We start from the raw sequence: 27,798 nt of genomic DNA on the forward strand, positions 1-27,798 counted from the left end.
GCTATCAGTTACCTGAAAATTACATAGAGGGGGAAAAATAGCTCAAAAACAATAAATAGGGTCAGACTCTGATAATCCACTAGGATGTACTGTAGTTATCCAATAACACACAAAATTTCTCTTTCTAGTCACCTGCATTTTGATCAAAGATAATACCAAAGAAAGATTATTTTTGATCACAAAATAAGGCTGATTTCATTAGATTTGGCCTGATTATTTACATAAGTACTACAAGAATGGTAATTTAATATACAGGCTTTTATAAATTTGTTTTGTGGGACGTTTTCATAAAGGATCTCAGATTGGGTTTTTAAGTCTCCTGAGGCTAGGAAGTCAAGCCAAGAACTTACCAGGAAATTTTTCCTGTAGTACCTACTGATTTTGATAAATTCCTTTCTTCTTAATGAACTCAAAATATCCTACAAGCCCTCAACCTGCCAGGGAGTTAATTTCCTTAATCATCTATAAGACTGTGAAGTTTGTAAACCAGGCACCAGGCCAGTTTTCCAAGGGAATTTGTAAGCATTTACTCCATGACGTCAACCTTATTAGTTCTTTTAAAGTGTCCAGTCATATCTGAATCAAGTATCATTCTTAAATGTGACATTCCACTCAAAGCCTTTGTTATATAACCAATGTTTCCAATTATGTTCAGTTAACAAGGAGTCCAGATCCTTGTTGAACCCATGCAAATAATTATATTGCCATGTAAATAAGAATATAAGAAATTCCAAATTCTGGAGGGATCAGGCAGGGAGAAAAGCACAAATGTTTTATTCTCATTTACAAAAAGCATAGCATATTAAATTCTTATAAGCTATAAATAGCTTAAGAGAAAAGAAAAGTTTCTTTTTTCTGGAAAATTGAGCATCAGCAATATTCCAAAAGAAACCCATAATCATCCCTCATCAGTTCTTTTAGTCCTGTGCAATCAATTCTTGTTTCAACCATCTTGGGTTGGCAGTCTAATGAATCCATGAGCTTCTCAATTAGAATTCTAGAAATCCTCACCCCATCCAGTGGTAGGATCTCAAAGCTGTTTAAGCAGTGTCATCAGAAACCTGTGCCCAAAATTACCTGCCATAGTCCTTACCATGGGTCTCTGACAAACCCCTCTTTTGTTGAAGATGAAGCACTCTGGCCTATGGTTGATTACAAGCACAATCGTGGAGATATCAGAGTAAAACTGTCTGCAAATTACTAAAGTTTTAAAATGAATGATGGAAGTTTATTACAAAAATAAGGCAATTAACAAGGAAATTTGTTGCTTCTATGGTGTACAACATTTTTTAAAAAACTGAAATTATGATTGATAACACTATACTGTTGACTAATATCAGGCAAAGCAGCATCAGGACTCAAAAACATCATGAACAGCAAGGACATTGCCATATCTCTAGGAACTTCATATAGTTTCTGAAATGTTTATATTTAACAATATTTTACACATACAAATTTAACCTAAAGAAGGTTAAGCATCTCTTCTGATATGATGACACTTCCCATATATCTCATAACATATCAAATAAACCTTATCATTTTTAGCACCTCTCTTTTTATAAAGTAGAAGAACAGATCCTCTGTGATTTTCCAGGGGTCCTCTAGGAAATCTCAAAGACAGTATTAGGTGCAAAAAATATTTAAGATTTGATTTTGGGAATGCAAAATGACAAAAGTTATTAAATTGGATTACCAAAGTGACAGTAAAAGACTTTAAAAGTAAATAAAGAGGGCTTCCCTGGTGGCGCAGTGGTTGAGAGTCCGCCTGCCGATGCAGGGGACACGGGTTGGTGCCCCGGTCCGGGAAGATCCCACGTGCCGCGGAGCGGCTGGGCCCGTGAGCCATGGCCGCTGAGCCTGCGCGTCCGGAGCCTGTGCTCCACAACGGGAGAGGCCACAACAGTGAGAGGCCCGCGTACCACCAAAAAAAAAAAGTAAATAAAGAGGTAACGTAACGTTAGCTTCTTTTTGAAAGTGCAAAGACTTTGTTCTTCTAAATAATCAAGGACATGATAAAGTCAACATAAAGCACTGGAAACTCTTTTGATAAGACACAGAATCTTTACCTTCCAGGCAAATAACCCAGAAGGTAAAGAAAATCTTTTTACAAACTCATATTAAGAGGAGACCAGTAATCTAAGAAAATTTTAACAAAGAGAAAACAAAAATCAATTTTTTATGAGTATAATATTTCATATTTCATCTCATTTTAAAATCTTGAGAATAAACCCATGAAAACCTAGCTAACATTTACCATAACAAATAAAATTCCCTTTTTGCAAACCCTGTATAACTTTCCATATTCATTTGGCTATTTTTCTACACTTACATCTTTCTCATTCTGGAATAAAGTTGATTTACTTTAGGAAAAAAAATACACTTTTTTTTCTTTAATAAAAACATATCCTACATGCTGTGTATACTTAATTTAGCATAAGTCTGTTTTAAATTACTGAAAAATCTTGAAAACTATCTGCAAGCTGACATACTCCACAACCTAATTGTTGGAATAAAAATTTTCAGAGTAAGTTAAATTTCATTACTTTCTGGGGATTTTAAGTTTATATAAGTGCTATTTAATAGAGCTCATTGATAGGGTTTATATGATATAATTTGGTAATACTCTCTGAAGGTAGGAATATACTACATGTGCATATATACAGACATACAGACAAAAATAGCTTAAGTTTCAATTTAAAAATCTTAGCTATGTTTCAGTCATAAACAAGAGAAAATACAAAATTTACTAGTTTATATGGAAGAGCTGACTCGTTCTTTCCTCACCTGTACATTTTTACAAGGAATGTTTCTCTGGAAGATGACACAAGTTGATTTTACCTGCTCCTGACCAATAACTGCTGAGAAAAACCATTAAGAGTTCATTTGCCATGATGATTCTCTTATGGAGAATATAGACAAAGAACTGAGGAGAAACCAAGGGGCCATCTGGGTGTCTCCAAAGCCCATCTGAGTGTGTCAAACATCTAGCTTGTTTCCAACCACCTGTTTCCGCCTCTGATGGTTGAATAGGAGAAGAGGATTTAAATGACATTAGGGAATTGAGAGGCTGGAGTGGGAAGGGAAAGGTCTGGTAAGGGTGGATAGAGGGGTGGAGTAGGTTAAGGTGTTAAAAGGGTCAGATAAAAGGATTCAAGGTAGTTTTAGGAAAGGTGGAAGATTGACTTTTGTTTTCTCTTTGTTAAAATTTTCTTAGATTACTGGTCTCCTCTTAATATGAGTTTGTAAAAAGGTTTTCTTTACCTTCTGAGTTATTTGCCTGGAAGGTAAAGATTCTGTGTTTTATCAAAAGAGTTTCCAGTGCTTTATGTTGACTTTAGAAGAGAGGGAGGGAGAAGGGAGGGGTGATGGGAAGAGAGAGGCTTAGATGAGCCAGTGTGGGGATATCCCAGGTTTCCCTGAGATGCTATTTGAGTTCTAAATTGCCTTTGGTAAAAGTTTACCATTACTGGGTGATACTCGACTGAATTAGTGCTGTAATGGCAAAGCATACAGTCAGTGGAAGAAGACTGAGAGTTACCCATGGGATTTACACCGAAGAGAAAAATGAAAAAAAAAAAAATCTGTTAAGAACCTAGAGGAGAATTCTACTTGATTAATTTCCTCACACAATCCCTGGGGCAGAGAGCCAAGGGAACCCCATAGGAAATCTCTGAGGTCAAAGGAAAGGAGGAAATGCCCTGCACAGTCCTCAGGTATGGGGAACCTAGGAAAAGCAGAAGAGGCTTCAGAGAAGGCAAAAAACATAATCTCTTTGTCTGAAAAAATTAAAATAACTCCTTACCATGCTACAACAGACAATATGTCTGGCACACTGGTTTGAGTATTGAACTCAATGAAGGATCTGAGAATCACCTAGCAGCAGAGGAGTTAAAAGACCCACAAGGTACCATAACCTATGAGGGGATGGTGGGAGTCCATAGGTGAGTCCCAATCTCAGTCCAAGCACCAGAATATGTCAAATAAAGGACAAATTCAGGACCTAGATAAGGAGAGACTTATCTCTCCTTAGGAAAGGCTTATTGCAAAACAGGGGAAAGGAACTCTAGGAATAGGAGGAGAGAGTTTATTGCAATAGGAAGAATGTTCTGACCAAGAGATTTGCCAGCATTGCAAAGATTAGATAGAAAGGGGCTTTTGCTTTACAAAGAAGAGTATTAAAGACTACAAAACTGGGTTTGGGAATGTGGTATGAGGAAGGATGGTGTGATTGGATGGTGGGTCAGTGACTGTTTTACACTGAAAGCCAGCCTGCTCTCAAGAGGGTCTTATGGAAGGGTTGCTATATGTTTAGGCTGAGAGTGGGTCAAAGTTCAGGGATATGGAGGATGGTAGAGAATCTTAACCAAAGTTCAGTTGACAAGCATTTAGTTCTGACTAATCAGTGGAAACAAAGCAGTTCAGCTAATCATTTATAAGGCAATGAATGGGAAGTTTCGTATCTCTGTCTGGTCTTGTTACAGGTAAGCAAAGGAGACATTTGTGAATTTTATCTAAGTCATATGGAGAAGAGTGCTTCTTTTTATTGTAAGCCATGGCTGGGAACATGAAAAGGTGACAGAGTTTCATTAATCCTCGTATTTTCTAGGATCACAAGGCTCAGTAAATTTCAGCATAATCACCCTCAATCCTGTTGCCACAGATGCTATTGATCTTAAGTCATCTACATTACTTTCCTTCCCTCTGTCAAGGTGAGGGCCTTAGATATCCATTAGAACAGCAGGATAAATTGAACACTAGGCTATTAAAGAATGCCCCGCTTTTACTAAGGAAAACCGAGTATCTTAAGTGTCTTACTTAAGTGTCTTAAGGAAACTCCCTGTCTTTAAATCTGTCTCCATTATGACTGGCCAAAGTTAAGTTCAAACAGGATCATTTCTCATTTATATATCCTGTTTTGTGGCATATGGATCATGGAATTAAAAGCATTTGGGGAAAGGTGGTGTGGCATATCTTAGAGATGGAATAAATAGTGTGAATATAGAATAGAGAACCTAAACAAATGGGTGGAACATTTAAATTTGCTATGGAGGTACTATAAATCCTGAAGACAAAGTCAGGTCACATTCTAGAATATCAGTAAACAATCAAAAGAAAAGATAAGGTGAGAGAAGCTAAGATGGACTCAGGTCCAATTTTGTAAGACAGCATGGACAGAAATAAAATCAATACAATTTAATGTAATAGGGCATTATTAAGTGCATAATATTTGCAAGAAAATTCTCAGGTCACATAAGGCCAAGAATAAAATATGGGTATTTAAACTGGGGGGTGGATCCATGTGTAGAAATAGGGTCTAAAGACATAAGCAAACGTGAATTAAGGTTAAATTTGGATACAAAGAAGTAAGCAGGAATCAAGTAACTGACATGAAGACTGTGAATAGAGGTTAAAGGTTTGGAATACAGAGCACATCTCTACACAGGCAGTCAAAGAATGACCATGGCCAAGCCAATTATTGCTTGTTTTGTTTTTGAGTTCTAATAATAATTATATTTTAAATAAGACTTTTTAGTTACCTTGATTACAGAAAAAGATAGCACAATGTAGGGGAATATTTTTAGAGTTATCAAACTTCATCTTTGTGTATTATTTAAATATTTGATTTAAAAAATTTTCAGATACTTATTCCTTATATTCTCAAGTAATTTAAAGTTACATGATGATTTAATATACAATATCAAGCAAGATTCTTTTAATGTAATGTGTTAACCAAAAAGGTAGTGGTTTGATTTGTTTTACTCTTCTTAATAAGAAGAGTGTGACCCTATTTATTTTTCCCCATGAGAAAAAGATCTGTCACCAGTTTGGACAGTTTTAAAGTCCCATGCTCCATAGTAATACTGTAAAGTTTAGTTTAAGGACAATCCATGATCACATTCCCCAAATGTCATGCCTACTTCTCTCTCTCTTTCTCCCCTCCCTCTCTCTTTCTTTCTTTCTCTTCTCCTACTCTCTTTCCTCTCTCTCTCAAATCCTAGCAAGAAAATTTAGGAGATAAACTTGACATAAATTTACTAAGCATCTTCTTTCTGTCATGCATTGTTAACTTCTGCTGAATACAGATAAGATTCTAGAAAAAGGACCTGGTCTACAGTAGCTTGCGGTTTATTGTGTAGCATTGTGTCTCTTTTACTTGATTTTCTCAAAGTATCTAGAAAATCAAGAACCTTTCCCAGAGCCTTTCCCAGAACCATAAAAAAAATAAAATCTGCAAGAAAACTACTTATTTTCTACTTTTATTATTACAACAGTTTTTTAAAAAAATAATGCTTCTGGACCAGGCTTTGTAATGTTTTACAGAAATGTGACTTGATACATTATTTTTAAAAGGCGACTTGATGGCCAGAACAAGAGTTAGGAACAAGAGCCTAATACATCCTGATGTTTCTTGCCTGGGGAAAAACATGCCCTGGTTCCTATTCTCACATTTTCTGGCAGCTTAAATAAGTAGTCACCGTACTGTTTGTCTACCACCTACTGGAGAATAGGAAGAATCAAAGGAAGAGATGGGGTAATATGATTCCAGAGCACACCCAGCAGACTATGGAGCTGCTGCTGTCATATACACAAGGCTGTACTCTACTGGAGATATGGGGCCTTAAGCAGAAGGTTACTTAAACCCCAAAAACATATGTGAAACTATTGGAAAAGAAAAAATCCAATAAGCCAAAAGGCTGAATTAACCTGCCCGGTGGAGTGTAGAATGTGGCTGCTCTTGGCAGAAGCAGTGAATTCTGGGCTTTATGTCGGTGTTATAAATTTATTCCCTTTTAATATCTCTATCAAAACCTTGCCCCAGTTAAATTGTAAATCAATTGACCAAGGTAATTGACTTATCCTGAGTCAGATGTTTGTGTATGGTAATTTTGCCTCCAGAAAAGGAAACAGCCTGCTTGTGGTTTCTTAACCATTTGGCAGTCAGGAGAAAAACATCAGGTCTGGCCAATAATGCAGCTGCAAGAGTAAATGTGAGGCAGGAGAAAAGGATGAGGAACTTTACCCTCCCAGTGGGAAAGAGATGTTGCTGGATTGGCAGGACTTTCTCTGAGGAGTAATAGAATTTGTTCTGATAACAAGCAGGTCATAATAATTACTCCCACCTTTCTATAGCTTTTCAGTTGCCATTACCCACCTATGGCAGCTTATGTAGAAAAGTTGGATTAAAAATTAAGGGTACTGATTATTATAACTAGATAAGTAAAAGGATAACAATTTTACTCAATTAAAGGCCTTGGCAAAGTGGCCCAAAATAAATCACAAAGGGAATCAACACACAAAGCCATCTTATGAAACTGTCTGACTTTACATTAACAAAGATGGAATGTGGTCATTTTGGCCAAAGCAGAACTCATCTGAGGTAAAGAGCCAGTGCCCATAAAAGTAAATACAACAAGAAGTGATGACAATTCTAAATGGCAAGCAAAAAGATACGAAATTTTGTGCTCTTAATTTGCATCTTCTTAATAAGTCTGCTATCATTTTAGTTAGAAAGGCAATTTAGTTAGAAGGCAAAGTCTTGGACCATTTTGTTCACTGACATGTTGCTAGCATCTGGCGTTATTCCTAGATTCAGTGGGGCTCATAAAACATTTGTAAATGAATTGATGACATTATATAATAGAGGACTAAATGAATGGGTGGCTAAACATTGACGATAAATAACAGAGCTGTTAAAAGTTCCCTTGAAAATCCTAAAATATGAGTAGGGGATACTATCAAATTAAGCCTAGAAATTACAAGGTGTTCTTTTTCTAATGATTCAATTTTAATATAAAAAGACCACATAAAAATATAGTCACAACACAAAACATATGACTATATAGCTCTTTTATCATAATTGCAGAAAATGCCTCATGAAATTGAGAAATATTTTTTTTACCTCTGTACACCTGTCTGACTCTTCTCCCCCTTCTATCTTAGTTTTCTTCATTTCCACTTGCTCACATTCTAGTATAGTCTATTTATTCTTCCTCTTCCTTTCATCTTTTTTCTGTTCTCTCCACCCTTCCCATTCATATTCTATCTTTCTCCACTTTATTCAGAACTACATCAAAAGTTCTCCCTGGGCAAGTAGACATACCATTTCACTCACTCTACCTACCTCTAAATGACTATGACCTCTAAACATTTGTTCTGCTGCCTCCTTGGCCTGCATCTCCTCCTGCCTTTCTTCTTTTCTCTCCCTGGTCAGTTATTCATGCTCAAGGGCATGACAAAACTTTATTTTCTCTAAACAACTTTCACCAGTCCCATCAGAGAGAGTCGATTATTCCCTCCTTTGAGCCTTTGCCATATAGTGAAAATCTCTATTCTAGCACCTATCACATATTATTAGTATTTTTTCCTTTGCTTCTTCTCAGCTTATAACTTCCTAAGAGTAATGGTTATAACATATTCACTTTATATCCACAGTTCTGGGCAGATAGTAAGTGCTCAGTATTTGAATAAATGAATGAAACATTAGGGAACTGAGAGTTGAGATTTGGTGAACATATATGGTTTATATTAATATTTACTTACTCAAAAATCTAAAAGAGTCACTGTTTTTATAAGATTAAACAAATTAAAATTTGAATGCATTATTTAAATCCTAAATAAAAAATACCAAAAGTATTTGCAAAATTCAAATGAGACAAGTGAAACTTAAATCCAAAGATGACATCTTTTCATCTTTTATGAACACAACTTGTTCATGGACATCTGTATATATATATGTATATACACTTAAACACACACACATATATATGTAACTGATATCTACATATGAAAGACTTTATAGAAACTGAAATAATGCTTTCACAGTATTAACTATGAATATCTGTGTGTAATGTGATCAATTAACTCGAATCCTGACTAGGATTTATTTCACTACATAGCATTATCATCTTTTTCTATTCATTTCATGCTTTCTTGTATTTTCTGGACCCATTTCATTCAGTGCCAGTGCATCTGATTGGACTGTAAAGCATGAAATGTGTAGCATCAAAACACAGCTGGAACCAATGTCATTCTTTAGCCAGCTGGCATGAGCCATTGCTGTAGAAAGCAGCTGACTTCTGTTTTGATAGAGTAAGCATTCCAACGTGTGCTGCTTGTAATTCACTCATTACCCAACAAACAAATTAGTCTAGAAAAGAAATATATCAGCCACTGAGAGGAATGGGATTGATTGATAAAGGGGCTATCACATATTCCTGTTTGTGGTACATAGTGTGCTTCTGATGCTTTTAGCAAAGCAGTTTACACCACTTGTAGTACTTTCATAAGCAAGGCAAGATGTTGGTATGAAAAAAACACTTGAAAAATTTTAGGACTCAAGGAAGAAAGTAGAGAAAAACTTGGGCAATAGACTTTATCTATGTAATAATGCATATAAATCTATCTATCTATCTATCTATCATCTATCTATCTATCTATCTTTTTCCACATAATGAGGGACAGGGTTTCATTTAACCTTTGCTTAAATTTCACCAGGAACACAAAACGCACCATTCTACCAGGTAGCCAATTCTCTAATTACCCACATCCAGTGACTTAGAAAGTTAACCGCATTTTTATAATCTCCACTTGCTAGTCATGACTGTGATACACAGCAGTGCAAAATGAGTCTGCTACCACCTTCCATCTGAAAACTCTCCAGGTTTTTGAAGAGAGCTAGTCTTTTTATCCAACCCTTTTGGTCACTAGCCTAAATAAACCCCCTTCTTCACAGTATGCAGTTTTCTAATATTGTACTACAATGATTCTTTCCTGTATACCCACAAAGTTTGTCACTGTCCCTTTCATTTAAATTATTGTGCCAGATTTAGAAATAAAGAGATCTTAGAACTGTGGCTTATGTTGGATTTATTCACTAAATATTGAGAATAACACATGATTAATAAGCTTGAAAGTGACCTTTTTCATGTTATATACATATATATTTTTTAATTAATTAATTTATTTTTGGCTGTGTTGGGTCTTCGTTTCTGTGCGAGGGCTTTCTCTAGTTGCGGCAAGCGGGGGCCACTCTTCATCGTGGTGCGCGGGCCTCTCACTGTCGCGGCCTCTCCCGATGCGGAGCACAGGCTCCAGACGCGCAGGCTCAGTAGTTGTGGCTCACAGGCCCAGACGCTCCGCGGCATGTGGGATCTTCCCGGACCAGGGCACGAACCCGCGTCCCCTGCATTGGCAGGTGGATTCTTAACCATTGCACCACCAGGGAAGCCCTTCATGTTATATTATTTGTTTATTTCTGTTTAATAAATTATTATAGTCTTAGATGCTTGAAATAGTGCACATTTATTATCTCACTGTTTCTGTGAGTCAGGAATCTAGGCTCAGCTTAACTGGGCCCTCTGCTAGGATGTGACAAGGTTGCCATAAGTGTCATCCAAACTACGTTCTCACCTGAGGCTCAACAGGGAGAAATTCATTTCCAAGCTCACTCACTCAGGTTGTTGGCAGAATTCATTTCCATGAGGCTGTAGAACTTCCCTGGCCTCTTGCAGGCTGATGGATGGAGGCTTCCCTCAGGTCCCAGAGGCCACCCTCAGCAACTTGCCTGTGAGCTTCCTAACAGGTATGCTTACTTCCTCAAAGCCAGCAAGGGAGAAATCTCTAGAACAAGTCTGCTGGCAAGATGAAGTCTTTTTTATGGTAACGTAACTGTGGGAGTAACATGTCATCACCTTTGCCATTTTCTATTGGTTAGAAACAAGCCACAGATCCCACCCACATTCAAAGAGGTGAAGGTTAAAAACAAACAAACATGTGATCACCAGCAGGTAGGGATTATAGGGGCCCCCCTTAAGTCTTTCACCAAACACATAATGAATCAAAATAGTATCAAGTGATATAACATCTGAGTATAGGATAGTGATTTATTTTTAATGTTTCATAGAACTTCTTAGAAAACAAAACTGCCATGAGCCTTCTCTATTTCTTTGGGAGTGAACACTGAGTCCTAGTACATGTGATGGATTGAACTAATTACCTCAGTTTTTCAAACCTCTCTGTATCCAGCCTTTTTCCATGCAATGTTGCAGTCCATGTTCACTGTGAACAGTGCTTTACTCTCCTAACTACTTGAATCTAAGTTCAAAAATGTTACCTGTTATGTTAGTTTTATAGGGCTGTACAAAACTAACAGTGCAAAATGAGTTAGTGTGGCAACTAACACATTTTGAGTTAGTGTCATTGTGGTAATATAGCCACAAACTTGGTGGCTTAGAACAACAAAAATGTATTATCTCAAGTTCTGCATGGCAAAGGTCCAAAATCACTATATCAGCAGGGTCACATGGCCTCCAGAGGCTCTAAGGAAGAATCATTCCTTGACTCTTCCACAGCTGGTAGTGGTTGCAGACATTTCATGATTTGTTGCTGCCTAACTCTAATATCTGCCTTTGTCTTCACATGGCTTTCTCTTCTGTGTCTAGGTCTGCCTCTCTTCTCTCTCTTATAAGTACCCTTGTCACTGGATTTAGGGTCTAGCACAATAATCCAGGATGATCTCATCTTGACTTCCTGAACAATTACATCTGCAAGATGCTTTTTTCAAATATGCTCACGGTCACAGGTTCTGGGATATGGACATATTTTTTAGGGACACTATTCAATCTACTACACCTGCTTTGACCAATGAGAAGCTCAGTGGATGTGATGTGACAGAGCACTTGTGAGATCTGGCTTCCCCTCTTGCACTTCTGCCATCTCCATGAAAAGAACTTGAGCTAGCCACCAGGTCGTAGGAGGAGTTAAACATGGTACTACAGATATGGTACCCCAGCCAAATCCTGACTAGAACTAAATCCCCAGCATTTGTAGACACAAGAGAGAGTCCAGTTAAACTCAGTAGAATCCAACCAGGCCCAACCAAGATCATTTAACCTACACAAATATGCAAGAAATAAGTATTTACTATTGTATGACACTGTAATTCTGTGGTTGCTTGTTAGGCAACAACTATGTAACTACATATGTATATGTATGTATGTATTTCCCTTTTAGCATCTTTAGGATCCATTCTGTGCTAAATGTTCCTCTAATCTCCTCTAACTTCAGAAACAAAAGTTTTCACTTCTGACTCTTGCATTTTTTCTGAGCAAAACTTATCCCAGAAAAGTAATTCCCAAAATTAATTCATGCTAATATGAAAATTTAAGTCATTTAAATTTCTCTGAGGTTTCTTAATTTAGCATTAATGAGATAATAGCTATGAGACACATATTATTACCATGCCATTTTCAGCCCACCAGAAAACCGAGGCACAGATGATTGAGGTAAGTTGCCCAGAGTAACACAGTTAGTAAACAGTGCAACTTTGTTTAATCCAGACAACCTAAACTCCAGGGACTCTGTTGTTACCCTATACTCTCTCATACCCATGATGATAGAATAAAATTCTGCTCCTTTACTCAACACTGTGAAGCATTAGTGACAGAGGTCAGGTGGAGGAAGATTATTTTGAGAAGGGATTCCTGAAATACAGAATTTGAAAATAATTTTCTAAGACTTTTGGGAAAGCTGGGGGCCTGTATTTCTGCTGCAGTTCTTGTCTGTATCCAGTCCAACCCTAAATATACAAATGTAAGAATTTACCTTTCACTGTTAGCCATATGCCCCATGATTTTCTACTGAATATTCTTATAATTCAAAATGCTTCTTTAAAAATTTATAATGCATTTTATGTTCACTAAGCATTCAGTCATATATTGGCTTAGATTTCCTCCCCACAGGGTGGTTGATATGGTGTAAATATTGCCTAATCTTGCCTTGTAGAGTGCATAGTATGTCACTGGCATTTATTGATTTTTCCATTTGCTTAGGCTCACAATGCATATTAATATACATTTAACACTAATGCACAATCCACATTTTTTGCAATACATGTAGTATAGAATTTTAACAATGAGATTAAAATTTTAATATTAAAAGTATGTGTTATATATGCTAGGGAAGTATAGAACAATTCTAATGTGTTATGACAAATTATCTAACATAAGGGTAAAAAGAAAGACCTTGGACATGGACCCAATTTTTTTCCAATACTGGCTCCAGTTTTTACTTTCTGTGGGACCTTGAGTGTGTTATTTAACTTATTTTAAATACAATCTCCTTTTCTGTATAACACATATAATAACTCATATTAATAGTGATGAATATAAATTATTTTAATCACCTTACAAAAAGATTTACTATTGTAACAAAATTTCTTTCATATCTTTAGGCTCCTTTTCTTCCAAAATAACTGTGCCATATTTACTGTTGATCTTTTGGTGACGGTGATACAGTGCTTCTTCTACGTCAGCCACAATGTTACGAGATTAGAAATCAAGTACAAGAAAAAAACTGCAAACAGCACAGACATGTGGAGGCAAAACAATATGCTATTAAACAATCAATTGATTACTGAATAAGTCAAAGAGGAAATAAAAAAAAATACCTAGAGGCAAATGAAAATGAAAATACTACAATCCCAAAACTATGGGATGCAGGGGGAGGAGTCAAGGTGGTGGAATAGGAGGACACAGAATTCATCTCTCCTCACAGGTACATCAAGAATACATCTACAAATGGAACAGTTCTCACATAGCACCTGCTGAACATTAGTGGAAGACTTCACACACTGAAGAGGACAAGAAAAATCCCCTAGCAACTGGGTAAGATGAAAGAAAGAAAAAAGAGGACTCAAAAAAGGGACCAGCAATGCTGGCAGGAATCTGAAGGTGAGAGCTTCCCCCACTCAGAAAAACCCCTTTACGGTGTGGATATCAGTTGAGACAGAAAGGGACCTTTGGGGCATCAAAGGGGGACACAGCGGATGGTCTGTGGAAGGCAGGACAAAGTAAGAACTGCGCATATGGTCTGTGCCACAGTCCTGCACATCCCAGCCTGAGTCGTGTGTCTCCTGTTGCAGAAGGGGACTGGGTCTGGAAAGTGGGTTTTGGAGCGTGGACCCAGGGAGGGGACAGCTGTTAGCCATGAAAAGACAGCCTGAAGGGACAGGAGTAAGGAGCTCCACAGCAGGGAAAGTTTGTGGAAGAAGCCCAGGACACCATATAAGCAAGACACCACTGTTGAATGGTGCACAAGGTGCAGGGCTGCCACTGCCCCCACACGCCAGCCACTGCCTCTGCAAGCACTGGGAGGGACTCCCACCACAGCAAGCATGCCCCAGTCTGTTGCAACTGCCTGCTGGTCTCCGCCACCACAGGCACTTTGTGCACACGCCAGCTGTGACCACTGTACCCCTCTGTGGCCTGAGTGAGTAAGTGTGCCCCAGTCAGCCTCTGCTTTTGCTGCCTCTCTCCCAAGCGGGGAACAGATGCCTGAGGGTGGCACACACGCAGAGGTGGGGCCAAAATCAAAGCTGAGCCCCAGGGGCAGTGTGACTAAGGAAGAGAATGGAAATCTCTCCATGCAGTTGCACAAGCCATGGATTAAATCCCTGCAATTGGCTTGGTAAATCCTGCATCAGTAGAATATCTGAAGAGACAATGAGTGTTCACACAACTGAGACTGGTCTAGCTTTATCAGCTGTGGATTTGGGGAGCAAGTACACGTGGGAGTTGAGCCAGGTTGGAGTCTGGCCCCACAGTGCTCACAGCAGGTCCAGAGACCTACCTAGAGGTATCCATCTCGACACTAAGACCTGGCTCCACCCAACTGCCTGCAGCCTCCAGTGCTGGACACCTCATGCCAAACAACCAGCAAGACAGGAACACATTCTCACACATCAGCAGACAGGCTGCCTAAAGTCGTACTAAGCTCATGGACACCCCAAAACACACCACCTGACACAGCCCTGAAAATCAGAGGGAAAAGACTCAGCTCCACCCACCACAGCTCAGGCACCAGTCCCTCCCACCAGGAAGCCTACATAAGCCCCTGGACCAATCTCACCCATCAGGAGGCAGACAACAGAAGCAAGTGGCACTATGACCCTGCAGCCTGCAGAAAGGAGACCATAAACACAGTAAGTTAGACAAAATGAGACAACAGAGAATTATGTGGCAGATGAAGGAGCAAGGTAAAAACCCTCAAGACCAAATGAAGGAAGAGGAAATAGTCAATCAACCTGAAAAAGAATTCAGAGTAATGATAGTAAAGATGATCCATGATCTCAGAAATAGAATGGAGGCATGGATTGTGAAGATTTCTTGTTGTTAAACAAGAAATGTTTAACAGAAAAGGACCTAAAAGAACTAAAGAAAAAACAATCACTGATGAACAACACAACAACTGAAGTGAAAAATACACTAGAAGGAACCAGTAGCAGAATAACTGAGGCAGAAGAAGAGATAAGTGAGCTGGATGATAGAATGGTGGAAATAACTGTTATGAAGCAGAGTAAAGAAAAAAGAATGAAAAGAAATAAGGACTGTCTCAGAGACCTCTGAGACAACATTTAACGCACCAACATACAAATTATAGGAGTCCCAGAAGAAGAGAAAGAGAAATGATTTAAGAAACTAGTTTAAGAGATTATAGTCAAAAACTTCCTTAATATGGGAAAGAAAATAGTCACCCAAGTCCAGGAAGCACAGAAAGTCCCATACAGGATAAACCAAAGGAGAAGCATGCTGAGATACATACTAACCACACTAACAAAAATTAAATACAAAGAAAAAATATTAAAAGCAGCAAGGGAAAAGCAAGCAGCAAATAACATACAAGGGAATCCCCATAAGTTCATCATCTGATTTTTCAGCAGAAACTCTGCAGGCCAGAAGGGAATGGCAGGATATATTTAAAGTGATGAAAGGAAAAACCCTACAACCAATATTATTACTCTACCCAGCAAGGATCTCATTCAGATTTGAAAGAGAAACCAAAAGCTTTACAGACAAGCAAAAGCTAAGAGAATTCAGCACCACCAAACCAGCTTTACAACAAATGTTAAAGGAAATTCTCTAGGCAGGAAACACAAGAGAAGAAAAAGACCCACAAAAACAAACACAAAAGAATTAAGAAAATGGTAATAGGAACATATATATCGATAATTACCTTAAATATAAATGGATTAATGTTCCAACCAAAAGACACAGACTGCCTGAATGGATATAAAAACAAGACCCATATATATGCTGTCTACAAGAGACCCACTTCAGACCTAGGGACACATAAAGATTGAAGGCAAGGGATTGGAAAAAGATTTTCCATACAAATGGGAATCAAAAGAAGGCTGAAGTAGCAATACTCATATCAGACAAAATAGATATTAAAATAAAGAATATTACAAGAGACAAGGAAGGACACTACATAATGATCAAGGGAGCAATCCAAGAAGATATAACAATTGCAAATATTTATGCCCCCAACATAGGAGCACCTCAATAGATAGGGCAAATGCTAACAGCCATAAAAGAGGAAATCGACAGTAGCATAATAATAGTGGGGGACTTTAACACTCCACTTACACCCATAGATAGGTCATCCAGACAGAAAATTAATAAGGAAATACAAGCATTAAATGACACATTAAACCACAAAGACTTAACTTATATTTATAGGACATTCCATCTGAAAGCAGCAGAATACACTTTCTTGTCAAGTTCACATGGAACATTGTCCAGAATAGATCACATCTTTGGTCACAAATCAAGGCTTGGTAAATTTAAGAAAATTGAAATCATATCAAGCATCTTTTCTGACCACAACACTATGAGATTTGAAATCAATTACAGGAAATAAACTATAAAAAAACATAAAAACACATGGAGGCTAAAAATATGCGACTAAGTAACCAAGAGATCACTGAAGAAACCAAAGAGGAAGTTAAAAAAATACCTAGAAACAAATGACAATGAAAACACAACAACTGAAAAACTATGGGATGCAGCAAAAGCAGTTCTAAGAGGGAAGTTTATAGAAATACAATCCTACCTCAAGAAACAAGAAAAATCCAAAATAAACAACCTAACCTTACACCTAAAGCAACTAGAGAAAGAAGAATAACAATAAAAATACACAAAGTTAGTAAAAGGAAAGAAATTATAAAGATTAGAGCAGAAATAAATGAAATAGAAATGAAGAAAACAATAGCAAAGATCAATGAAATTAAAAGCTGATTCTTTGAGAAGATAAACAAAATTGATAAACACTCAGCCAGACTCATCAAGAAAAAAAGGAGAGGATTCAAATCAATACAATTAGAAATGAAAAAGAAGTTACAACTGACACCTCAGAAATACAAAGGATCATAAGTGATTACTATATGCAACTATATGCCAATAAAATGGACAACCTGGAAGAAATGGACAAATTCTTAGAAAAGTACAACCTTCCAAGACTGAACGAAGAAGAAATCAAAAATATGAACACACCAATCAAAAGTAATGAAATTGAAACTGTAATTAAAAATCTTCCAAGAAACAAAAGTCCAGGACCAGTGGGCTTCACAGGTGAATCTATCAAACATTTAGAGAAGAGCTAACAACTATCTTTCTCAAACTCTTCCAAAAATTGCAGAGGGGGGAACACTCCCAAGCTCATTCTAAGAGGCCACCATCATCCTGATACCAAAACCAGACAAAGATATCACAAGAAAATAAAATTACAGGCCAAAATCACTGATGAACATATACACAAAACTTCTCAACAAAATACTAGCAAACCGAATCCAACAGCACATTAAAAGGATCATACACAATGATCAAGTGGGATTTATCACAGGGATGCAAGGATTTTTCAATATATGCAAATCAATCAATGTGATACACCATATTAACAAACTGAAGAATAAAAAACATATGATCATATCAGTAGATGAAGAAAAACCTTTTGACAAAATTCAACACCCATTTATGATAAAAATTCTCCAGAAAGTGGACATAGAGGGAAACTACCTCAACATAATAAAGGCTATATATGACAAACACATAGCTAGCATCATTATCAATAGTGAAAAACTAAAGACTTTCCTCCTAGATCAGGGACAAAACAAGGGTGTCCACTCTCACCACTGTTACTCAACATAGTTTTGGAAGTCCTAGCCATGGCTATCAGAGAAGAAAAAGAAATTAACGGAATCCAAACTGGAAAAGAAGACGTAAAACTGTCACTGTTTGCAGATGACATGATACTATACATAAAACATCCTAAAGAGGCCACCAGAAAACTACTAGAGCTAATCAATTAATTTAGTAATGTTGAAGGATACAAAATAAATAACACAGAAATCTCTTGCATTCCTATACACTAACAACAAAAGATCAGAAAGAGAAATTAAGGAAACAATCACATTTACCACTGCAACAAAAAGAATAATGTACCTAGGAATAAACCTGTAGTCAGAAAACTATAAGATACCAATGAAAGAAATCAAAGACGACACAAACAGATGGAGAGATATTCCATGTTCTTAGATTGGAAGAATCAATTTTGTCAAAATGACTATACTACCCAAAGCAATCTACAGATTCAATGCAATCCCTAACAAATTACCAATGGCATTTTTCACAGAATTAGAATAAAACTTTTACAATTTGTATGGAAACACAAAAGACTACAAATAGCCAAAGCAATCTTGAGAAAGAAAAATGTAGCTGGAGGAATCAGGCTCCCTGACTTCAGACCATACTACAAAGCTACACTAATCAAGACAGTATGGTACTGGCACAAAAACAGACATATAAATCAATGGAAAAAGATAGAAAGCCCAGAGATAAACCCATGCACCTATGGTCACCTAATCTATGACAAAGGAGAAAAGAATATACAATGGAGAAAAGACAGTCTCTTTAATAAGTGGTGCTGGGAAAACTGGACAGCTACATGTAAAAGAATGAAATCAGAACACTCGTTAACATCATACACAAAAATAAACTCAAAATGGATTAGAGACCTAAATGCAAAAGCAGACACTATAAAACTCTTAGAGGAAAACATAGGCAGAACACTCCTTGACATAAATCGCAGCAATGTCTTTTTGCACCAGTCTCCCATAGTAATGGAAATAGAAACAAAAATGAACAAATGGGACCTAATCAAACTAAAAAGCTTTTGCATGACAAAGGAGATCATAAACAAAACCAAAAACCACCTACAGAATGGGAGAAAATATTTGCAAACAAAGCAACTGACAAAGGATTAATCTCCAAAATATACAAACAGCTCATACAGCTTATTTCAATACAATAAACAACCCAATAAACAATGGGAAGAAGCCCTAAACAGACATTTCTCCAAAGAAGACATACAGATGGCCAACAGGAACATGAAAAGATATTCAATATCACTAATTATTAGAAAAATGCAAATCAAAACTACAGTGAGATATCAACTCACACCAGTCAGAATGGCCATCACTAAAAAGTCTACAAATAACAAATGCTGGAGAGAGTGTGCCGAAGAAGGAACCCTCCTATACTGTTTCCTTGTAGAGCTCAGTTGGTTCGAATAATCTGATTAAAACTATGAAGTCCATGAGGCTTATTACGGTAATTACTCCCTCCTGTTTTTGTCCATTAAGCACTGCCAAATGGCCTCCATCATTCAGAGATGCCATTATTACTATTGAAATCGGGGAGCCCAATTCTATGATATCATTGCCAGTTGTCACCTCCAAATTACAGAGGACACTCACTACAAATCTTTACATAGATGATAGCATTCCTCACAAAAACAAAAACATAATGTTTGAGACACATCAGTTACAACATGGCCATCTCACTAAGCTTTCAGACTCCTTCCTATATAGTATGCAAAGAAGTTTACCATCTCAGATTCATTGACTGTAGGTAGCTGATTACTCCAGGCTTCAATATGCAAAATAATTAAACTCTTAATACAATTTTGAGTGCTTGGGCCAACATATTAAATGACAAATACTGGATTAAAACCTCTGTTTTGATAAATTTGGTCCTGTTAGATTTAATACCCTTAGAGATGGTAAGATCTTGCAATTTTACTTGGTGCATAGGCTGTCTCCTCCTGTACAGACTGCATTTCTTAGCCTGGAGTTTGGGTCCAGAGGCACTGATGGATAGTGGGGAAGTATTTTAGGAAAATAAGCATCCCCTTGGAAGAAATTATTCCAGATCAACTCATTAATGAATTTTTACAAAAGGGAATGCTAGTTTCCTTAGACAGTAGAAGAAGAGCTTCTTCTGCTGAAAGTGGATTTCAAAAATATTTTAGGAACAGATGCCCAATTTTGTTTGTATCTACCAAAATGCCCCCAACCCAAGTCCTCAAATCCTACTTATCCCCAACCAGTGTCCTATTCCAAGCCTAAGAGACTTGGAGTTGGAAGTTGCTCATTTATATGGCCTTGCAACTTTTAACCTACACAGTCTGATTTAGAGTCAAGTCTTTGGCATGCCTTTCTTGAATCTATGAAATATGAGCTTGTTTTAAGACTATCATGGACACTTTCTGCTTTCCCACCTGTATTTGCAATTAAGAATTAAAGGCCTTTTAAATTATTATTATTATTTTTTGCAAGTTCCCCAGCACAGAGATAGGCATTCTACCTCACAGTTTTGTAATCTCTATAATTTTCATGTTGATCACCTTGATTGAATCAACACTTGATCACACAAACCTTTGCCTTCCATTAATACTCCAACTCAACATACTCACCTGAGGTAGTTTTAAAGGCTTGCAGCCTATGCCTTTCCACAGGGCCCTGTACTTACTAGGACTCAGCACTTGTTTTAATGCTCTGTCATTATTGTCTTGAAATTTTCAATAAGTTTTAAATAGGGAGGCTGGCATTTTCATTTTGCATTGATGGTTGCAAATTATGTGGCCAGTCAGCCAGGAAGAGTGATAACTTAGGTAAGTCTGTTGTCAGTGAATAACAGATTATCACTGTTCCACTTTCCCAAACAAGTATATCATCCATGTGTTCAACTAAGAGATGATCAGTCTGGTTCCAAAATTCCATCTGAGCTTGTGCTTCTTGGTGTATTTTCAATCATCTACTCTGTCTCTCAGGATTTTGTCCACTCAGATGGTTCAGTTGAAAGGATTTCAATGAAGAGATTATTTACAGAAGTGTGAGCAAACTTTAGGAAAGCAACAAAGGGGACTGAGTTTTCTAGAGACTGGCAGTAGTGAAAGAAGTATTCCATCAATAAATTATAGTCATGGAAGGACACAGCCACTATAGGAAACACAGTTGAAACAAGCCTGGATTGGAGGAGAAATAACTTGACCTCTGCCTCATTAATGAAACCCAACTCAAAGCCTTCCCACAAAGGAATCCAGATGATGCCAATATAGCAGTCAGACAATCCAGGCAGAGGATTGAGAATGAAATCTGGTGGGCAAGAGTAATAGAAAAAACACACAAAATAAAACTTCAAATTAATGCTTTCTGAAATTCCTGTCTGATCTAAAAATTTGGAATGCTACAGCAGGGAAGGGCTACAAAAAGTATAATGAAGAGAAAAATATATTAGTTAATTGCTGTCCAAACAGTGGTTTCATCCAGGATTTGACATTTAATATGCTGGCCCAAGCACTGGAGAGTTTAATATTTAAAAGTTTGATTTTTAACATATTGAAGCACAGAATAAACAATGTCATACAATGAATGAAGCTAAGATGTTGTGGGTAAAAGGAGTACTTCATTCAATTTATGTATAACACCTTTTAAATTTTTGGGGCTGTCACATACTTTCAGTGGTCATCAAAGGATCATTTGTGTGTATATATATATGTGTATATATATATATATATATATATAAAAACTCATGTCAAAAATGTTTATCCTTTTCTTGTATTCTTATCATTAAAATATTGGTTTAATTATTTTTGTGTTTTTTAATTGTATTTCTATATTCTTTTCAAGCATATCAGTAATATAGTTGTTGAATAATCTTAGAATTTATATTCCCTGAAGATCTTTATTGTAAATTTTCTGCTAAAAAGTTCTAGCACTAACACAAAAGTAATGTAATGAATGCGTTTTTTTGTGATGAAAAAGAACTGGAAAAGTCAATTCAAACCTTAACACAAATTTTGTTGGGACAAGCGATTGAGATAACCTTCTCTTTGGGCTTCCAGAATTAATCTATTGTTATTTCTTAGAAATGTGTTCATAAAAAGAAGTAAAAAGAATAGTCACTAAGTTTTTATTTATTTTTTCTTATTTTTTTACAGTGTGGTTAGTACCATTAATGGATTATATTCATAGAATTGACTTTTTTGTCATTTAATCAAATGTATATAATCTAAAGAAAATTGCTGTTCAAGTCTTAGGCAGTTGGGGGGGGAGGGGAACAAAGTGTCCAGTTTTCTAAAGAGTTGAACATATATCTAAACTCATAGCACTGCTAAAGTTTATGCATTAACAAAATAAACTAGCCCGAAATGCCCTCAAACACAGACTAGATTCTCTACAATGTAAAGTGGCAGTTACTGTTAATAAATTGAGTAATAAAATTTATACCAGGAAATATTACAAATAAATATAGACAGTTCTCTACTATTTAAATTCATTAAACTGAAAGCATATAAGATAGAAGAAAAAAGAACTGGAAATTAATTAGTGTGAAGTAAAACCAACCTCATTTTGAAATTACCTTAAAAATGAATTATTTAGGAGGAGCCAGGGAACATACACATTTATAGATCTTCATTATGTCCTGATTTTAAAAGGGGCACCCTAGAATTTCCTGGGCTCTTTTCCTCCTAATGCTCAAGTAAGTATCAAATGAGGAACTTATAAAAGATCATTAATTCTGTTGGGCAATGAGGTCATCCCAAAGCATAGAAATGCTTTCAATGAAAGCATGGTACCTAGTGCCCATCTGTCTACTCCATATACTCACTAAAGAAATATGTCAGCAAGCATTGATGACAACCAAAAATTACTACCCCAATTCTTTTAGAAAGGAAGAGAAAGTTAAAAAAAGAGTAACTACTATAGAAGCAAGCACGGCAGAGGTAAACAAGAAGAACTGACAAACCAGAAATAAAAGAGATGACAGTTCTAAGGATAAGATCTGTCTTGTGCCACTGTACTCTGGATTACATATTGCCGGAACAGTAATATATGGTCCTTGCTGTTGTGAGCTAGAGTTTGTCCAAATACCGTTGATCAGTTAATATTCTGGTCAAATACCTCATAAGTCATGGGTGAGTATTTTTCTTCATTTCTTCATTATTTCATTTGATAAGCAAACACTGAGGGTTTGTTCTTTGCTAAGCATTACCCTAGGTATAGGAACAAAACAATGAATAATTACCCAGAGTCTTTGACCTCAGATAACTTAGGTTAAGTAAAAAGAAAAAAAAAGGATATAGTTTTATTTAGCATATATAATGAATTAAAATCAAGTCCTAAATGATTATAAATTATGTTAGCTATAATAAGGAATGGTTCAAATTCAGCAATAACCTGAAGAAGCTGATGTAGATATTTTTCCTGCTGTAAGAATCAATGCAGTAGTCCTGGCTTCTTTCTTTTCTAAAAATTGATTCAGTTCCCTCTTGAGCTGATTTATACCACTTTGCTTTTATTACTGACTTTGGCAGTTTTTTACTTATTTCAACCACTCTTCTGTGTAATGAAAACTTTTCTGAATTGCCTATAGGCTATGCTTGTACTTAATTCCAATGCATGAACTTGTGTTTTTAAGTGAATAATTCCTTCTAGCAGCAGATATTTTTTTTCTCTCTTCTTCAGATTTTGGCCTTTTTTTTTTTTTTTGCTTTTGCTCTTCTGCAAAATCTCACACCTTGACCATTTTTTCTAAGATGTAAGCTTTCAAAGAGTGAAGCTTAAGCACGCAATTAAGAGCAATGAAGCACAAAATTAGTCATGCAAGCAATATCATCATTTTCCTTGTGCATCTGAAAATAAGGGATTTATGCTGTCCAGTCATGAGTTAACCAGTAAGATGAGGGTACACACTTATGTGCAACCTATCATTACACTTTAACAGATTCAGCAGAGAGTTTTGTGCTCACAATTTTAAACTGATAAACAGCTAGTTTCTGATACACCTTTCTCCTTACTATGTATGTTCTTATTTGTTCTGTACGATGTGCTTTGGCCCTTTGTCCATCTATATTCTATGTGTCACAGAGCTTTTTCAAGGGAGATTAATAACATTTGAGAGCAGACTTTTAGTTTTTCCAAGGGCTACAGAGGAAATAAGTGGGCAAGGAGCCAGTAAATCATCTTCAATTCCTAGTCTCCTACAATCTGTCTAAGGTCCACCAGATTCAATAGCTGAACTGGAGTAGAGCCCAGGCTAGACTCTGGTTCACTAGACCATTATATTTTTCATGTTAAACAGCTGCATCCTCAATTGCTCTTCATTTAAATAGACAATGGCTATATTCTCATCTTCTATACCCAAACTTTTCAGTGTACTTTTTGTTATTAGAAGCTTATTGCCACAATTACAGAATATTAGTACCCACCTTTTGCCCTCTCTGCTTTCAAAACTTCATCCTGGCTCACAGCCAGTTCTATTCCTGAACCCTCCATGGTTTCTTTTCATGGATCCCACATTTTCCTTTTTCAGTCTTATAACAACCATGGAATTATTTTCAGCATTTTTTCTCAGCCACAAAGAGACAATTATTATACTATCTTCCAGTCATTAGAGAAGAGATGCTATAGAGTAAAAGGAGCACTGGCTAAAAGGACTTTAAAAATTCATAAAACTTTTTTTTGGCCTGCATTACGAAATTTCTATCACTTTAAATGTTTTATCCTTTCCCCTATTTCTTTAAATATAATTAAGAGAATAATCATAACCTGTCCACTTATGAAAAAGAATTGGTAGAATTTATTCTATTTGAATAAATACCAAATGACAGGTATATAAAGTCTTGTGCACATTGTAAATCAATAAGTGGTTATTGTTATTCATTTTTATGAAGGTAATGCATATTGTTAGTCAGTTTGAATTGATTTGTATAATATTGATAATATTCCTTTTCCCTCCCTTTGTTTGCATTGTTTCCACACTGTTATCACTGATCCTTCCTCTACCCCTCCAGCCCAGCAGATGTTTCAAGGTCTATTTCAAATTCCACCTCTTCCATAAAGCTTTCCCAAGAATTCCAATCAATCTTGACCTTTCCAAATGCTGACTACCAATAAAACTTAATACACACACTTACTAATACTTAATGAGTATTTCAGAATACAGCTTTGAAAAAAAGTTTTGTTTTAACTGAAAAATTGTGAAGTTGAGAGAGCAGCACTAGGGCTTGAGATACAAACCCTTCCCAGATAGGCAGAAGAACCCTGGACAGTCTTGGGTAATGCCAGTTATTCCACTTAAATTATCATCAGCTCAGCTCTTATTTCATTCACATCCTGACTTGGATTGCAAAATATATGTTCATAGTATTAATGAGTTAATTTCATATAGTAGTTACAGCATCAGTGGGGAATATCTCACATTAGTCACTGCATGTTTGCTAGAAACTAGACCCAGACCCTGTAGTGATGGTACAAGGACCAGTTGGTCAAGGAGCTCAAGCATCTAGGTTGATTAAAGCAGCTCAAGTCATACTATCAGGCTGTAAGAACATGCACAAAGAAGGGGAACGATGTATTTGCCTTTTGCCTTCAAATATTCCTATACAAAAAGAATATAAAAGTATCTGTTAGGGTGCAAGAAGGGATGGCTGAATAGCTGGAGCAATTTTTGTAAGCATACTCAGTAGGATTAGAGTCTAAATCTCTCCTTCATTGCACACAATCTCTTGCATCCTCCTGTGCACCTCACTTCATGGCTAGGAAAGTTTCAGGAAACAAAGTTATATAATTAAGTTTCAGGTGCATTTTAGGCAGTAGCTGCAAGATCTCTTGGTAATTCTGTTTACAATCTTTGTGAAGCAGCACTTTTTGTTATCAGTCTTGATAAATCTTATTTAAAATGACTTTTAACAGTGATTACACATATGGGGTAGTTTAATATTTCTCTTTTTTCTTGAGTTCTGAAAACCTCAATATCATAGTTTCTCTGATTTTGAATGTATTCCATGAATTATGACATTGCATTCTGTCCCAAATACATGCCAATTATTCACTTCCAATTACTGAATCTCTGCTTTGGACAGTGATCATAGAGAACACGAAGTTTCAGAGGTATTGGGAAGACGTTCAATGATGCAGGTAGATTGTATTTACTTTGGGGGGTCCTACCTGATCTCTTCCAGCTTTGCTTAGGTATCCTTCTCTATCAGCTAAGATATCAGTAAGAAAGAGAAAATACAATTATAATTGGCATTAAAAGAAAAGCTGATAAAAAAAATCTTGTGTAAGATAGAACCAGCTTATCAAGAGCCAGGATCTTTCATGTTTCTTTTCTTTCTTTTCCTCAGCATTCTGACTTTCAAACTTGGGCTGATGCCCTAATGATTGCAACACTGCTACAGTTCCAGTTATCATGCCCTCACATAACCCACTTGGCAGAGGGTAAAAGAGACAGCCCCCACCCCTGCCCCAATATCTTTTTATCAGGAAAAATCCTTCCCAAGGTCTTCAAAAGCAAATTTCATATTTGTCTTATTCATTACAGCTATATCACGTGACCATGCTAAGCCAGTCACTTGAAAAAGGAAAAGCATAGTTATTACAGGCTTTGCCTAATTAACATTCCTTCCAGGAGCTGGGGAGGGGACCACTTTCCCTGAGTGCATGGGCCGTCAATTCCTGAACAGAAGCCACCTTCTTATAGCAAGAAATAAGGAGCTAATGGCTTTTGGAAGCAGGATATCTACAGCATCTGCCACACCTTCCTGTGTGTATCTGTAACATTTACCACGGGACTTGTCTGTTTTACATATGTGACTGTGTATCTCATAAAAGTCGGGATTGGCTTATCTATCTGCTAAATCTCATAACAATAAGTGATCTCATTAAATGAGCAAACTAATACTGGATATTACCTTGTAGTATAGATGGTCAGTATGTTCTCAGGGTATATCAAGCTGTAGTATCTGTGCTGCTCTGTGTGCTATAGGAAATCTGCAAGTTCTTTTATAAACAGGCCTCATAAATCATTGAAGAGGATGGCAAATCCTAATCTTTCTCTCTATTTTCTTAACATTTTATTAAATTTCACCATAGTATTTCTGCATTGCATGTGTCACTTTTAGTAATATATATAGGACACTTTTAAATAAAACATATATGCATGCCTATATACTGGAGAAAGGTGTTCTATTCTGTCATTCTATTGTTCCTAAGCTGGGAAAAGGCTATGTTTCTTCTTTCTTATCATATATTTAGTAGAAGAAATGATACCTACTTACAGCTTACAAAAGAATGTCTAGTGCAGAACAAAGTACTAATTAATTTCCATTTATGTGATGCTGTTATAACATCTCTGAAAGACAGCTTAAGGCATAATGTGTGTGTATGTGTGTGTGTGTGTGTGTGTGTTTTCTATTTTGAAACAAATGAACACACCTTGGATGCTAACTTCCAAATTAATTTTTAAAAATAAAGCTCAGTCTATAAAAGGCATGCACTAAAATTAAGGAAAAGTGGTGGAATATATATGGGTCATATGCATATAAAATGACAGATGTAATATTCTAGAGGAAATCATGTTTTAGTTTACTTTGAGAAAGAAAACAGAACTTTTATTCTTATAACTGTATAAAAATAGCACAGAATTAAAAAGTCACATGTATTTCAGTACCCAAACAAGTTAATTAAATATTCTGTTTAGACATACAGATATGGATTTTGCCTTTAGGAAGATACATCATTTACTCTAGAGTAGTGTTTCTCAGTAGTGGCACTGTTGACATTTTGGGCTGGATAATAATCTCTTGCAGCATTCCTGGCTTCTATCCACTAGACGC

This window comes from Delphinapterus leucas, chromosome 5 (assembly GCF_059928025.1).
Source record: "Delphinapterus leucas isolate spDelLeu-1000000601 "Yukka" chromosome 5, BTC_Dleu_Yukka2, whole genome shotgun sequence".
In the NCBI taxonomy this organism is placed as follows: Eukaryota; Metazoa; Chordata; class Mammalia; order Artiodactyla; family Monodontidae; genus Delphinapterus; species Delphinapterus leucas.